Here is a 13332-nt window from a genome sequence, read left to right as displayed (position 1 = left end):
AATTCTGATATACTAAGGGTGAGATTTTCCTGCCACCGGGATCATCTGGCCCCGCCAAAAGTCAATGGACTATTGGTTGGGTCGCCAAATCTCCCGTGGTGGGTCTCGCCATGATGGGGCCAGAAAATCTCGGCCTAAGTTTCCTGAAATTAGAAAATTATCAAGTCCCAAGTTTGTCCTTCACCTAGTCAGTGTTTTGGTCAATTTTTTGCCGTGTACAGGTTGTTACAAACAGCACTTCATATAAAAAAACCTTATCCATGTCTCAATTTTCAACATATGATTCCGATCCTATACAATTTAGTCAGAAACCTTTCCTATGGAACTGATTGGATTACAAAAATGGCAGTTTAACCAGTTTGTAACCACCTTCCTTTACCTCCCACATACCTATTGTAATATTATTCAGACTGAGTTTCTTAATTCTTTAGAGTTGATTTTTAGACTCTTTACTTGGCTGTCCTGGGTTTAATGCAATATCGCAACAATAATTTAATGGCAGCAAATACAGTTTTCAGTGGAAACTGTTTGAAATGCTTCCCTCTACAGTAATGTGCTAAAATGTATATTTTCATAAATTTGTGCTCCCAAGGTGGAGCTTTGTGTAAGAAGCACATTAAAGAATTTCGATGCGGAGATTAGTGACTCTGTAGGATCTTCCCTCTACATGAAAATCTTTTAGTCCTTCATGTGTTCCAAATAATTCGAGATTGGATATTTTTTTCAAGATCAAAGTTTTAACTGTAAAAATTGCTTTATGTACATAGGCCAATGGAACAACGTTTCAGATAGCAACTGTCTGCATCCCCTGTTGATGTCAGGCAAAGAATCCCTTACAGAGCACATTCACCAGCCAATGGTGATTTCTGGTTGGCTGATTTTATTTTGTACATTGACAGGAGCATGTTTTTTTATTGTGTTGCAGTCTTTGAAGTTTGACAAATAACAGTTATCTGTTTAGAGAAGAGTAGAGGGAAAAAAATGATATTTCAAAGGTCAAGATGCCACAGTGGAGTAAATTCATTCAACGCTACCCGGGTTATTCTGATCTCCACACTGTTCTCTCTTTCCTCATGTGAAACAGATATTTTAATTGAAGAATGCATTGAGGAACGCTCTTTTTTTAATTGCAGCAACGTCCACATTTATTTTTGCTTCTCACGAAATATCAGAGTGGTTTAGAGCAGTGTCCTTCATTGCAAGGCCCTCAAGTCCTCTGCCGACTCCCATTGACACTAAGGGGAGAATTTTCTCCCTGTCGGACAGCCAGTCGGGATCGGGCGCGGGCAGTTGCGGAGCTGATCGCCGCCCACGATCGGCTGTGCGCCGTCACTTTACATGGGTGGGCCAATTAGCACTAACTGTGCGGGCGGGGGGAGGAGGGAGAGTCGGGGCCTGCGTGTGCATGTGCACGAAAGAGCGCAGAAATCTCCCTGAGGCACGGAGCTGCCTCAGGGAGATTAATTTCATAATGTGAGTTTTAAATAAAGAAGCTAAAAAATTATTTTACACATGTCCCCTCATGTGACAGCATCACAAGAGCTGGGACGTTTTTAAAATGTTCGAAAAATATTTATTAATGCAATAAACCCTTCATGAAACCTCATCCCGACCTTGGATGAGGTTTCATGAAAAATGTGAAGGCCACTTAGACTCTTCGCCTGCCCGCCAACCTTAAGGCTGGACGGGCAGCCCTGTCAATATCTTTAATTGTTTTATTAATGGCCTTAACAGGCCTTTGACAGTTCAGCGGGTGCGCAGCCGCCTCTGGAGCATGCCCGCCGAACGAAAGATCACAATGATGCGCGGTGACGTCGGGGCGCACGCCTGATGTCAGCTTGTGTCATTTCACACGTCGCTGTGTGGGGCCCGCCCCCTCATGCCGAACAGAAAATTCTCCCCTAAGTGCGGTTCCCAGACTCCATCCATCCATCCATTTCCAGTAACCATTCTATCCTCAGAGGGTGGCGGCGAGCTGGAGCCAAACCCCGCATTATGTTTCTATTTACTTTATTCTTAACATTAAAAAATGTGTACCGAGCCTATCAAAAGTCAGCCTTCTTTACATGTTACATTGACCACATGCTACAATGTGCGCCAATAAGTATATCTAAGTATGTGCATTATATAGTGACAGTTATATCACCATGGCCAGAATTTTCAGCTCACTGAGGCGTAAAATGACACGCGGTGATGTCGGGTGTGCGTCCCAACGTCACCGCGCGTCATTTAGATTTTCAGCTCAGCGGGCGTGCACACCCGCCAAACTGTCAAAGGCCTATTAAGGCCATTTAAAAACTAATTAAACTAATAAACTGAGCTGCCCATCAAACCTTAAGGCTGACGAGCAGGCGAAGAGCCCAGGCGGCCTTCGCATTTTTCAGGGAACCTCATCCACGGGCGGGATGAAGTTTCATGAAGTGTTTATAAATTGAATAAAAATTTTTATAAAAATTCATTGACATGTCCCAGCTCATGTGACACTGTCACATGAGGGGGAATGTTTTGAAATGTTTTCTTTTCTTTATTTAAATTCTTAAATCTTAAACTAATCTCCCTGAGGCACAGAGGTACAGATTTCTGCGCTCTTCCTCGCGCATGCCCGCGAAAGAGCGCAGGCCCCAACTCAGGGAGCCCCCACCCGCACAGGGAGTGCTCAGCGCTTCCGGGCGCATCACATGCTGGGCGGGCCTTAGTTGTCCCACCCGTGTAAAATGGCGGCGCGGACCCAATTGGGGGCGCGGATCTTGAAAAATAGTGAAGAACACTGGTTTAGAGGGTTAACATAATAAATGAATGTGGTAACTAGGGTGCACTAGAGGACTCAAGAACTCTAGAGGAAGCAAATTACCAGAATAAATCATTGCAATGGTTTGAATTTACTGCATGATTCTAAAATATCTGTTTCCTTCCTGGATCCCTGGTATTCAGCAAGCTGGCTAAATAACAAAGGACTAATTAAAAACATAGGGCAGAATTTTTCGTTTGGCATGCAGGGGGTGGGCCCCACATGTCCGCGTGTAAAATGACGCGTTGAGCGCCCTGACATCACCACGCGCCATTGTGATATTTTGTAGGGCGTGCGCGCAATGAAATCCGACGTGCGCCTGCCATTAATTAACGGGCCATTTAAGGCCCTTTAGTGTTCAATTGGCACCGATTTTTCGGCACCCATGCGATCTTCGGGTTGGCGCACGGGCGCAACGGGCAGGCGGGTAGGAGACATTTCTATTAACCTCATCCACGGGCAGGATAAGAGGGCTCAGTGGTGAATCTGCTCTGTGAAGTATTTATTTTTGAAAGTTTTTGAAACTTGCCTGTGTGATCTGCAGTATTTCAGAACACATCCCAGCTGCTTTTCCTGGACACTTAACCTTCAGGTCAGCACTCTGCAGTGAGGAATCTTTTCCGGGCCTGCAGGTTTCAGGAAGCCTTCCCTTAGCTTGGGTATGGGTGCTGATCTATCCACTGTAGGCAGCTCCTCTGAGGGGAAGGGAGGGCTAGAAGGGGGAGGTGGCCAGGAGTGCACATTCAGCTTCCAGGGGAGCCACCTTTGGGAGGAGAGGCGTAGACACAAGGGGTGCAGGGTCAAGAGGTAGTCCAAGGCAGAAAGGGCCGCAGAACATGCCGCTATCCTGCTGCCAGGGTATACAGGCGGCGAAGCAGCTACCTCAATACATCTGAGGTGTAGTGCCGAAGGAGGCTCCATCTCTCAAGGGAGACAGTCAACTATATCTGTCAGATGATTGGGCCTGAGATCGCCGCTAACTCTGTGGGTGGATACCCCATACCAGCGGCTCTGAAGGCCACAGCTGCCCTCAACTTCTATGCCTCTGGCTCCTTCCAGGGCTCGATGGGTGATCTTTGTGGTGTCTCCCAATCAGCTGTCCACACTTGTGTCAAGCAGGTTACAGACGTTCTGTTCAGATGGGCATTGATCTTCATCCACTACCGCTGGGACCAGGCAAGCCAGACACAGTGAGCCAGAGGCTTCGCAGCCATTGCTGGCTTCCCCCGTGTCCAGGGTGCAATAGATGGCAAACATGTGGCCATCAAGGCGCCAGCAGGTGAGCCCGGTGCCTTTGTCAACAGGAAGGGCTTCCACTCCATGAACGTGCAGATAGTGTGTGACCACAGGATGCTGATTCTACAAGTCTGTGCAAGGTACCCAGGCAGCTCCCACGATGCCTACACCCTCAGACACTCCCAGGTGCCGGGGTTCTTCAGTGCTCCAGCCCGGCTGGATGGATGGCTGCTGGGTGACAAGGGCTATCCCCTCAGAAGGTGGCTCATGATGTCTCTCCGCCATCCAAGAACAGAAGCTGAGGAGCGGTACAGTAGGAGTCACGCCTTCAAAAGGGCTGTGATGGAGAGAACCATTGGTCTTCTCAAGATGTGCTTCTGGTGCCTGGAGCGCTCGGGGATCATGTCTCTGTGATAGTGGTTGCATGCTGTGCTCTCCACAATCTTGCGCTGGAAAGGGGAGACGTGGTGGACAATGAAGATGTCGACGCAGTGGCTGCGGATGCACACAATGAGTCCAGCAGTGAGTCCAAGAATGAGCACACACAGGGAAATGCTGAGGGGGTAGATGCTGACCCGGGCATACTCCAAGGAGGAAGCGACACCTGGGAGGCTTTAATCCAATGAACCTTCAGCTAACACACCACAGATGGACCTCCAGGACAAGCCTGGGCTGCCGCCTTGATACTCGACACATAAGTGCAAAATCTGCCCGGTCAGCAGCAGTAAATAAGGGCCTTGTACATAAAGCTGAATGTCCAACAACTCACTCATTACACTTTTGTCAACCATACACATGCAGAAGAAACAAGGCACCCTCAGCCATGGTCACACATCTGCATTTAATGTGTGAAGCAAAATAACTTATCACAAAGAGAAAACAATAGTGTTAACAATCAAAAAGAAATCATAAGGACCTCATCTCAGGCCAACACAAAAGCGCCAGTGAAAAACCCATGGTGTGCCTAAGGTGCCTTGTGCTTTCGTTTCTGGGTGATAAGTCTTGGTGCTGCCCCATCGCTCGGAGTGGCATCTGAGACAACCTGCTCACTCTGCTGTCCTGTTGGCCTCGATGACCTTGGCGGTCGTCCTCTGGCCCGTGGAGCCTGCGCTGGCCCCGCCTGGGAGGGAGCTGCCAGTTCCACAGCTGGCATCTCCCCAGTCGTCGCAGCCTCACCGGATGCAATGGTCACTGGGAGAGGGGCGGAGGAGCTGCCGCCCTCATCTGGAGCTCCCTGAGAGGAGCCTGCAGAGATGACAGGCAGCAGCTGCATTGACGTGAGGTCACTTCGGACCTCCCTGCTCACCATGGATGGATGGGCAATGAGCTGGGAAGCTTGATGCCCACACCATCTCCCACACTGTCAGTGACCAGCTGATCTCATTGCCAGTGTGAGGGCTTGCTGGTAAGAGCGCATCCCCAGGAAGCCCTGGTGGGTCTCCTGGAGGAGCCTCTCCACGAGAGTCGCCACTCTCTCCATGGAGGACGCATGGCGTTTGGACATGTGGCTCATTGCTTCGGTGATGGTCCGCGCAGACTCCTCCGCCACAGAGACCAGGCATAGCCTCATGTATCTCACCCAGATGCTCCCGCACACCCGGCCTCTTTTGCTGCACCTGCTGCGTTGCGGACGACTCCAGAGGCACATCATCAGGCATCGGCTGAGCATGTGCCTGGTCTCCTGCAGTCCTCCGACTGCTGGCGCCATGGGCACTCTCTGTATCTGCCAGCTCCTCCAGTGCCTGTAAAGTGCCCTCACCACTGTGCCCCGGGACACTAGCCATTGTTCTAATTCCTACTGAGATGCTAGTATCTGCGCTGCTGTCTGCCTCACAGAGATGGTGTGGCACTGGTGAGACTTCAGGCCCCTAAGGTGTGAGAGGGGGCATCTGCTGCTCCTCCTCCCGGCCGTGCTTTGATGATGCTGAAAGGAAGAACAAGGATAAGGACAAGGGGTGCAGGGTCAACAGGAGGTCCAAGGCGGAAAGGGCCGCAGAACATGCCACTATCCTGCTGCCAGGGTATACAGGCAGCGAAGCAGCTACCTCAATATGTCTGAGGTGCAATGCCGAAGGAGGCTTCATCTCTCAAGGCAGACAGTCAACTATATCTGTCAGATGATTAGGACAAATTAGCATGACAAATCAGTTAGCGTGCAGACAATGACAAAGTTCATCCCTGCTCCTCTGGCTCATTATGTGCTCAACCTTCCACAACCAATGGCCCAGGAATGTTGCAACAATAACTAATTTAACAATCTTCAGTGCTATGGCTATTGGGGGGACAATGCTGACCTCACTGTTGGGCATAAATACTTGGCCAAGGCACCCCAGCCTCACCAACACCAGTAGACCTGGGTGCATGGCGCCTCTCCAGCTCAAGGGCCTCTTGCTCAAAGCGGCTTAATGTGGAGAGCTGAGCCTGGCCACCTCCAGTCCTCACACCCTCGGCTGCGTTCTGTGCATTCTTCTCCTGAAAAAGAGAGAAGAGCATTGATTAGGGCAAATTGCACATGGACTCTGTTCATGCACGGCACATCCCAACCAGAGTAGGATATATCAGGCCTCCAGTGCCTTCTTACCCCGCTGCAGCCGATCAGCCAGACAAAGATGCTAGGCCTGCTCCCCACCCCACCCCCCACCTCCCCCTTGGACACATGCTGCCTACATCACATTAGGAACCACACGATATTTCCTTCCATAGCAAGGAGGTGCAAGCACGTGCAGCATAGAGGGCAGCAGAAGGTTCGTTCCTATGCCACCTTGAAGCTCCCCTTCCACCATCTCATCACCCTGACTAGGACATGTCCTGGGATTCTGAGTCTGCAGCTAGGTGCAGCTCCTCCAGATTGCCCCCACACCAGTCATGTGGGACTCAGATCAACACATGCTGTGGGGAAAAACTCATCTTCTCATGACCCACTCAGGCTGACCTCAGCATGGGCACTAACTGCTTGCCCACCCAGCAAAGGAAAAATGCCGTCAATGATTCAATGCAGTCATGACACTGAGACTTTGGAGGTGGGACCGCAGAGGGTGAGGCAGCCTGCTGGGTTAAATGCCCAGTGCCAACATGGTACTCACCCTTCCAGAGAGCAACAAATCATTGAAGCGCTTGTGACACTGGGTCTAGGTGCGTCGCACCATGTCGCGGGAGCTCACCACCTCTGCCACCTCCTCCCAGGCACGTTTGGTCATGTGGGGGTGCCCCCTCCTTCCATCCTGGGGGACCAACACCTCCCGCCGTGCTGCCACCTCCTCGAGGAGGGCAGCAAGGCAATCATCAGAAAAACGAAGGGCACACTGACCTACCCTCCAGCCTGATCTGCTCTGCTGACCTACCCTCCAGCCAAGCCTACTACCCGAAACCCTCTGCTGTGGCCTAGCACCGGACATTGTGAGTAACCTACAGGAGGCTGCCAGGCTTTCTTTTAAACAGACAGCTGGGTCGCCATTGGGCCCGGCATTCTGTGCACTCCCGCCGCCGCCCGCACACTCCCGCTATCCTTGGGAATCGGGGAATACACTGGGTGGGCCTTAATTGGCCCGCCAGCGTAAAATGGTGGCATGGGCATGATCGCGAGCGCCGATCGGGTCCACACACGCCTGCGCCCGCTCACGCTTCACCCCCCCTCCTCTCCCGCCAGACAGAAAATTCTGCACATAAGAATTGACAACTAAAATCAAAATAATCGTTCTAATAATTTTTGACAGATTTGGGTGAAATTTCAAATGTTTTATTCTACACGGAAAAGAGATTTTTTTTCATAAGAGTATGTGTTATTCATTGGGTTAATTGTCATTTCAAGCTTATTTCTGAATTAGCACACTCCAGGGTTGTTTAAAATTAGATTTTTCTCACGCCCAATCATTAAAGGCTAGATTTTCTGAAGTTGTGCTCTTGGTATAAAATCTCTGTGCCAACAGAGCAAGTTCATAAAATCTGTGATTTGAAGACTCCTCTGTAAAGTTTATAATTTTCTTATCCTCAATAATGTAAGTAGACAGGAAAGATTTATATTTACTTAGTGCCTGACATGTAGCAAACCAGCAAGGTCCTTTCTCAGCTGAAGTGAAAATAGGGATGTCCAAAAGGGTAGAATAAGAATCTGAAGAGTATCGAAGGGAATGAAGGTGGACGAAGATGTAGAGACAGGTTGAGTCCATACCGTGCATGATTTGAAAATGTGGATGTAATTTAAATGAGGCCCGTATCTACCTCTGTCCTTGGGTGGGCACACCACTGATATTGCACGCATTATGGGCCCAAACCGAAATCTCCCCTCCTGTCATAGGTCTGAATTTTCACCTCGTCAGGCGGGCCCAGCACCTGAGCCCTAATTCCAGAAGCCCCACCCCAAAATCTGGCAAACAACATTTTTCCCGGTGGGTGAATTGGGGCAGGACATATTTTGTCATCCAGGCATATTTAAAATTGAAGCTACCTTCACTCAGAAGCAATTTTGGTCACCCAGCACTCTGAACCATGACTCGTTGGCTTCAGCCTTTTGAGGAAAAGGTCTAGGGAGGCAGTGAGGAATGAAGGGGGTGGTGACATCTTGGGGGTGTGCTCCCGATGTGTGGAGGGCATCACCCCAAATAATGTATCCCCCTTCCTGCACTTTTTTATCCTGGCCTCAAAAAGTGTACTGCCCACTCCCACCCACTTGCTCATGTCAACCATATTATGGCATGGACTGCATAATATCCCAGTCAACTGGCTTTGTAACAAGCTCAAATGACCTTTAACTATTTCTTCAAATATGGCAGGCAGGCTGCTGATTTCAGTACCCGGGTACAATTATGGGGGAACAGCTCGGGGGTGGGCAGGAAATTGGTGGGCTTGGAACTCCTCTTTATTTTATGTGAACCCCTCCCCGCCGGCTAAAAGTTGTCTTGGTGGGGGTTTTAAATCTAGCCCATTGATGTGCTTAAAAATGGATAAGATCTGTGGAACTCTCAAGCTGGCAAGTCATTTAAATTCCCCCCTCTTGTTGAATTAAAACACATGAAATACAATGCACCCTCATTATTAGAAATATATTAAATTTCCATCTCGAGGTAATCTTTTTAAAAAAGCAAAATATTCTTTAATTTCATCATATACTCCTCATGCTACTTTCTTACTGAAGCTTTAGTAAAACCTTTAAGAGAAGCATAAAATCTCAGAAAGTGCACATTTTAAAACTAATGTTCTTAAGATTTCATTAGCAGATTGTAAATAATAATAATAATAAATAAAAGACATTTCATGTGTTTGTGATGGAAAAATGTAGCCATTAGGGGCAGAGTTCAGGAAATACCTTCTGCTTCTAGAGGTTTCAGTCAGCTAAAAGGCACCAAACAATTTCACAATAGTGAACATAAAACCACGATAGATTCAAGAATCAGAGACCTTACTTGTTCACAAGCCACATTATAAGGTTAATTCCATACCACTAATACAATATCTTATATGGTGTAGATGTAATATATGACAATGGGGTAGATGTTCCACAGTGTGTAAAATTCAAGAAAATGTGTTTTTTTTAGCAAAAGCTTCATGATAAACCAGAGTTTAGTAAAGTAAAACAAATCCCTTCAACAATGCACATAGAGAAAAATAGCCTAATGTAACCAGAGCAACTGAAATAAAAAAGTATAGAAACAATACAAGATAGTATCTATAAAGTCATTCTCTAAACAGAATAGGTATTGCTGTAAAATCCAATATTATAACTTACAACATGCAGAAAGTTTTAGTGAATTACAAAAGAGTAGGAGGAGTACGTACAATTTATGGGTTCAACTTGTGATCTTGTCACCAAATTGTACAGTCCCTGAACCTTTATTTTGTAGTCAATATACATATATTTATATCTATTTCTATGTATTCTTGGAAAAATTTAAATCATTTGATGATATTATTAATTTTTAGTGAGAGAGGAACGTTAACTCCCCTAATTCATAGAGTAAATTCCATTGTGCAATTATCACTTTTTAAAAAAATACAAAGATTTCATTCTGAACAGCTGATTACTTCAGTTACATCAATGTGTTTGTTTAGAAACTCAGTAACTTCAAATTTTCAATTGTAAAAATATATCTATCCAAAAATCGTACAAAAATAGGTGAACAGGCAACAGATGTCACACTGGTGAGATGAAAGGTTTTGCTGGTTGTCAGTAGCAACAGAATCCCCACCAAACGTGATTCACGGTCATTTCAAAAGTGGAAAGAAACTGACTTTAAGAAAAAATTAGCTAAACAAATTGAATTTAATCCACTTATTACTTCAATTGTCTTGTCTATCATGCTAAATAAAGCACAGGGGACAGACCGCAAGATAAGATAAAATAAGATTGAGAAGGGGTTCAGGCTGTAGATAAAGTGAGATTAGCCAAATTGTTGAGCATTTCCAATGCAATTTAATATCACTGCCATCCTGATAGTTGTGGGAATCACATTGGATGAATCCGTTTTGGACTAGCTACAGGTTTTAAGTGCAAGGGCATTGTGTGATCCATAAACAATCATTTGAAGGAGGGAATTTCTCATGACAGGTCCAACTGCTGCCCTTGCAACCCAATTTTATGCCAAAGCCAGTAAACGACAGCTGAACAGGCAGCATCTCCAGCCCAAAAAGTAGAATAAAGACATATTTTTGTTGAAGAGGAATGATAGGTCGTCTTAGAGCCATTTGCTTGACAAGAACAAAGCTTGCATTTATAGTGTCTGAAATGTCGAAAAACAATCTCAAGGTTCTTCACATAAGCATAAAAAATGATGCTGAGTCAGGCTGTTATAATAAGAGGAGTGACCGAAACCATGTGGAAGTGGTAGTTTTTAAGGAGCATTTTAAAGAAAAGGAAAGTGCAGAAGTAAAGTGGAAGGCATTTAGGGAAGGAATTCAAGGGAGTTGAGCCTATAAGTGGCTGAAAGCATGACCACAATGGTGGTGAAAAGGATCCACGACAGGAGTCAGATGAATAGAGAGGTCCAGGAAAGAGGTGTAGCACTCCAAGTTTATAGAGGTAGGAGGGGTGAGGCCATGTAGAGGTTTAAACACTAGGATAAGGATATTAATATTCTGCCATCGCAGGTAAAGGGAGAGAGAGGATGCCTCCATCATGAGGCTCCCTCTCAATAAGTTTAAAAAAATCTGAAATAAAAATGCTCACAACTGCTGGGCTACCATGGTGGAGGGTAGGCTGTGAAATGGGGTATGGTGTCCACAAACCAGCACGCTGGCAGGTGGCGCAAAATTATACACACACCTACCTGTGTTTTTGCTCCCATATCAGGGTGAAAATTCTGCCACATCTCTTCAGTTTATGTTCCAAAAGGATAATATATAGATGAGGAGAAGGAGAGGGTCTAGGATGGATCCTTTGGAGCTTCATGAAGTGACACTGCAGTGGTGGATAGAGAAACCATACAGGATGACAATATGTGTTTCAAATCATCTTCATAGATAATTCCAAGTAACAGGTTGTTTTGAATAGGTCAGTTATTTGTTTCAATTAAAAGGTTGGTTTTGCTCTCTTACATTAATGTAAGTAATGTATAACCTATCCAGACAGCATAATTATGTATTATAAAATGATGACTCTCTTTGCATTCTGTATTTAAACAATAAAAGGGACAGTAGCAACATGGATAAAAAATTGGCTGAGCGACAGGAAACAGAGAGTAATGGTTAATGGTTATTTTTCGGGCTGGAGGAAAGTTTGTAGTTGCCCAGGAGTCAGTATTGAGACTTTCGCTTTTCCTGATATATTAGTGATCTAGATCTTGGAATACAGGGAATAATTTCAAAATTTGCAGATGATACAAAACTTGGAAGCATTGTAAACTGTGAGGAAGACAATGTAGAACATCAAAAGAACGTAGACATGTTGGTGGATTGAGCGGAGAGGTGGCAGATAAAGTTCAATGCAGAGAAAGGTGGGGTGATACATTTTGGCAGGAAGAACATGGAGAGACAATATAAAACAAAGAGTGCCACTCTGAAGTGGGTGCAGGAGCTGAAAGACCTGGGCGTGTATGTGCATAAGTCATTAAAGATGGCAGGATAGGTTGCGAGAGCAGTTAATAAAGCATACAGTGTCCTAGGCATTATTAATAGGGGCATAGATTACAAGAGCAAGGGGTTTATGTTGAACTTGTACCAGACACTAGTTAGACTTCAGCTGGAGTATTGTGTGCAGTTCTGGGGGCCACACTTTAGGAAGGATGTGAAGGCATTGGAGAGAGTGCAGGAGTGGTTTGTGAGAATGGCTCCAGGGATGAGGAACTCCAGTTATGAAGATAGATTGGAGAAGTTGGGATTCTTTTCCTTTGAGAAAAGAAGGTTGAGAGGAGATTTGAAAGAAGTATTCAAAATCATGAGGGGTCCGGACTGAGTAGACAGAGAGAAACTGTTCCCACTCATGAAAGGATCGAGAAAGACAGGGCACAGGTTTAAAATAAATGGCAAAAGAAGCAAAGGTAAAATGAGAAAAAACATTTTCACGCAGTGAGTGGTTAGCAACTGGAATGCACTGCCTGAGAGTGTGTTGGAGGCAGGTTCAATTGAGGTATTCAAGAGCGAATTAGATGATTATTTGAGGCAAAGCAATCTGTATGGTTATGGGGAGAAGACAGGAAAATGGCACTAGGTGAAATGCTCATTCAGAAAGCTGGTGCAGACATGATGGGGCAAATGGCCTCCTTCTGTTCTGTAGTAATTCTATAATTCTGTGATTTAATAATATAATAATAAATTGAGGACTAATATTTAATTAACATCAGTGGCATCAAATAATTGACACGGTAAATATCTAGAAAGTACGTGACTTGTTGCTTAAAACTGCAAAGAAAGGTTTAAGCCTTGATTGTGAAGACAGAAACATACAACAATATTTGGCCATTGACCTTACTTTTACTTGTCAGACAGGAATAGGGAAATGTGATCTGCAGATCTATGTGAGTGGCAGCAGACTGCCTCAGATGATTTTAATCACAGGGAGTTATTAGCATGCCATTTGCTGTCTTCACAATCAAAATGAGAGTGAAGATGACATGTAACTGCTGCTCAGTGATTGAAATTTGGTGTCAAGAGGCTATCGCTGAGAACCCAGCAAAAGGTAAGTGGTCTGGGAAGAGAATCCTTGTCAGAGGAGCAGGAAGGAAGCCAGGGCTGATTTGCCCCAGGGTTTCCTTATGGGGGCCTAGAAAGCATTCCTTCTTCTCTTGGCCCACAAGTAAACTAAAAACACTTTACTTTGTTGGCCCTCTACTGGCCCTGGCAATGGTTCCCAGCAGGTTTTGTCAGGCATGGAAGCCACC

The sequence above is a fragment of the Cetorhinus maximus genome, chromosome 5 (genome assembly GCF_964194155.1).
Source record: "Cetorhinus maximus chromosome 5, sCetMax3.hap1.1, whole genome shotgun sequence".
Classification (NCBI taxonomy): Eukaryota; Metazoa; Chordata; class Chondrichthyes; order Lamniformes; family Cetorhinidae; genus Cetorhinus; species Cetorhinus maximus.
The sequence above is the reverse complement of the archived record's forward strand: the minus strand, read 5'-3'. Positions refer to the sequence as shown.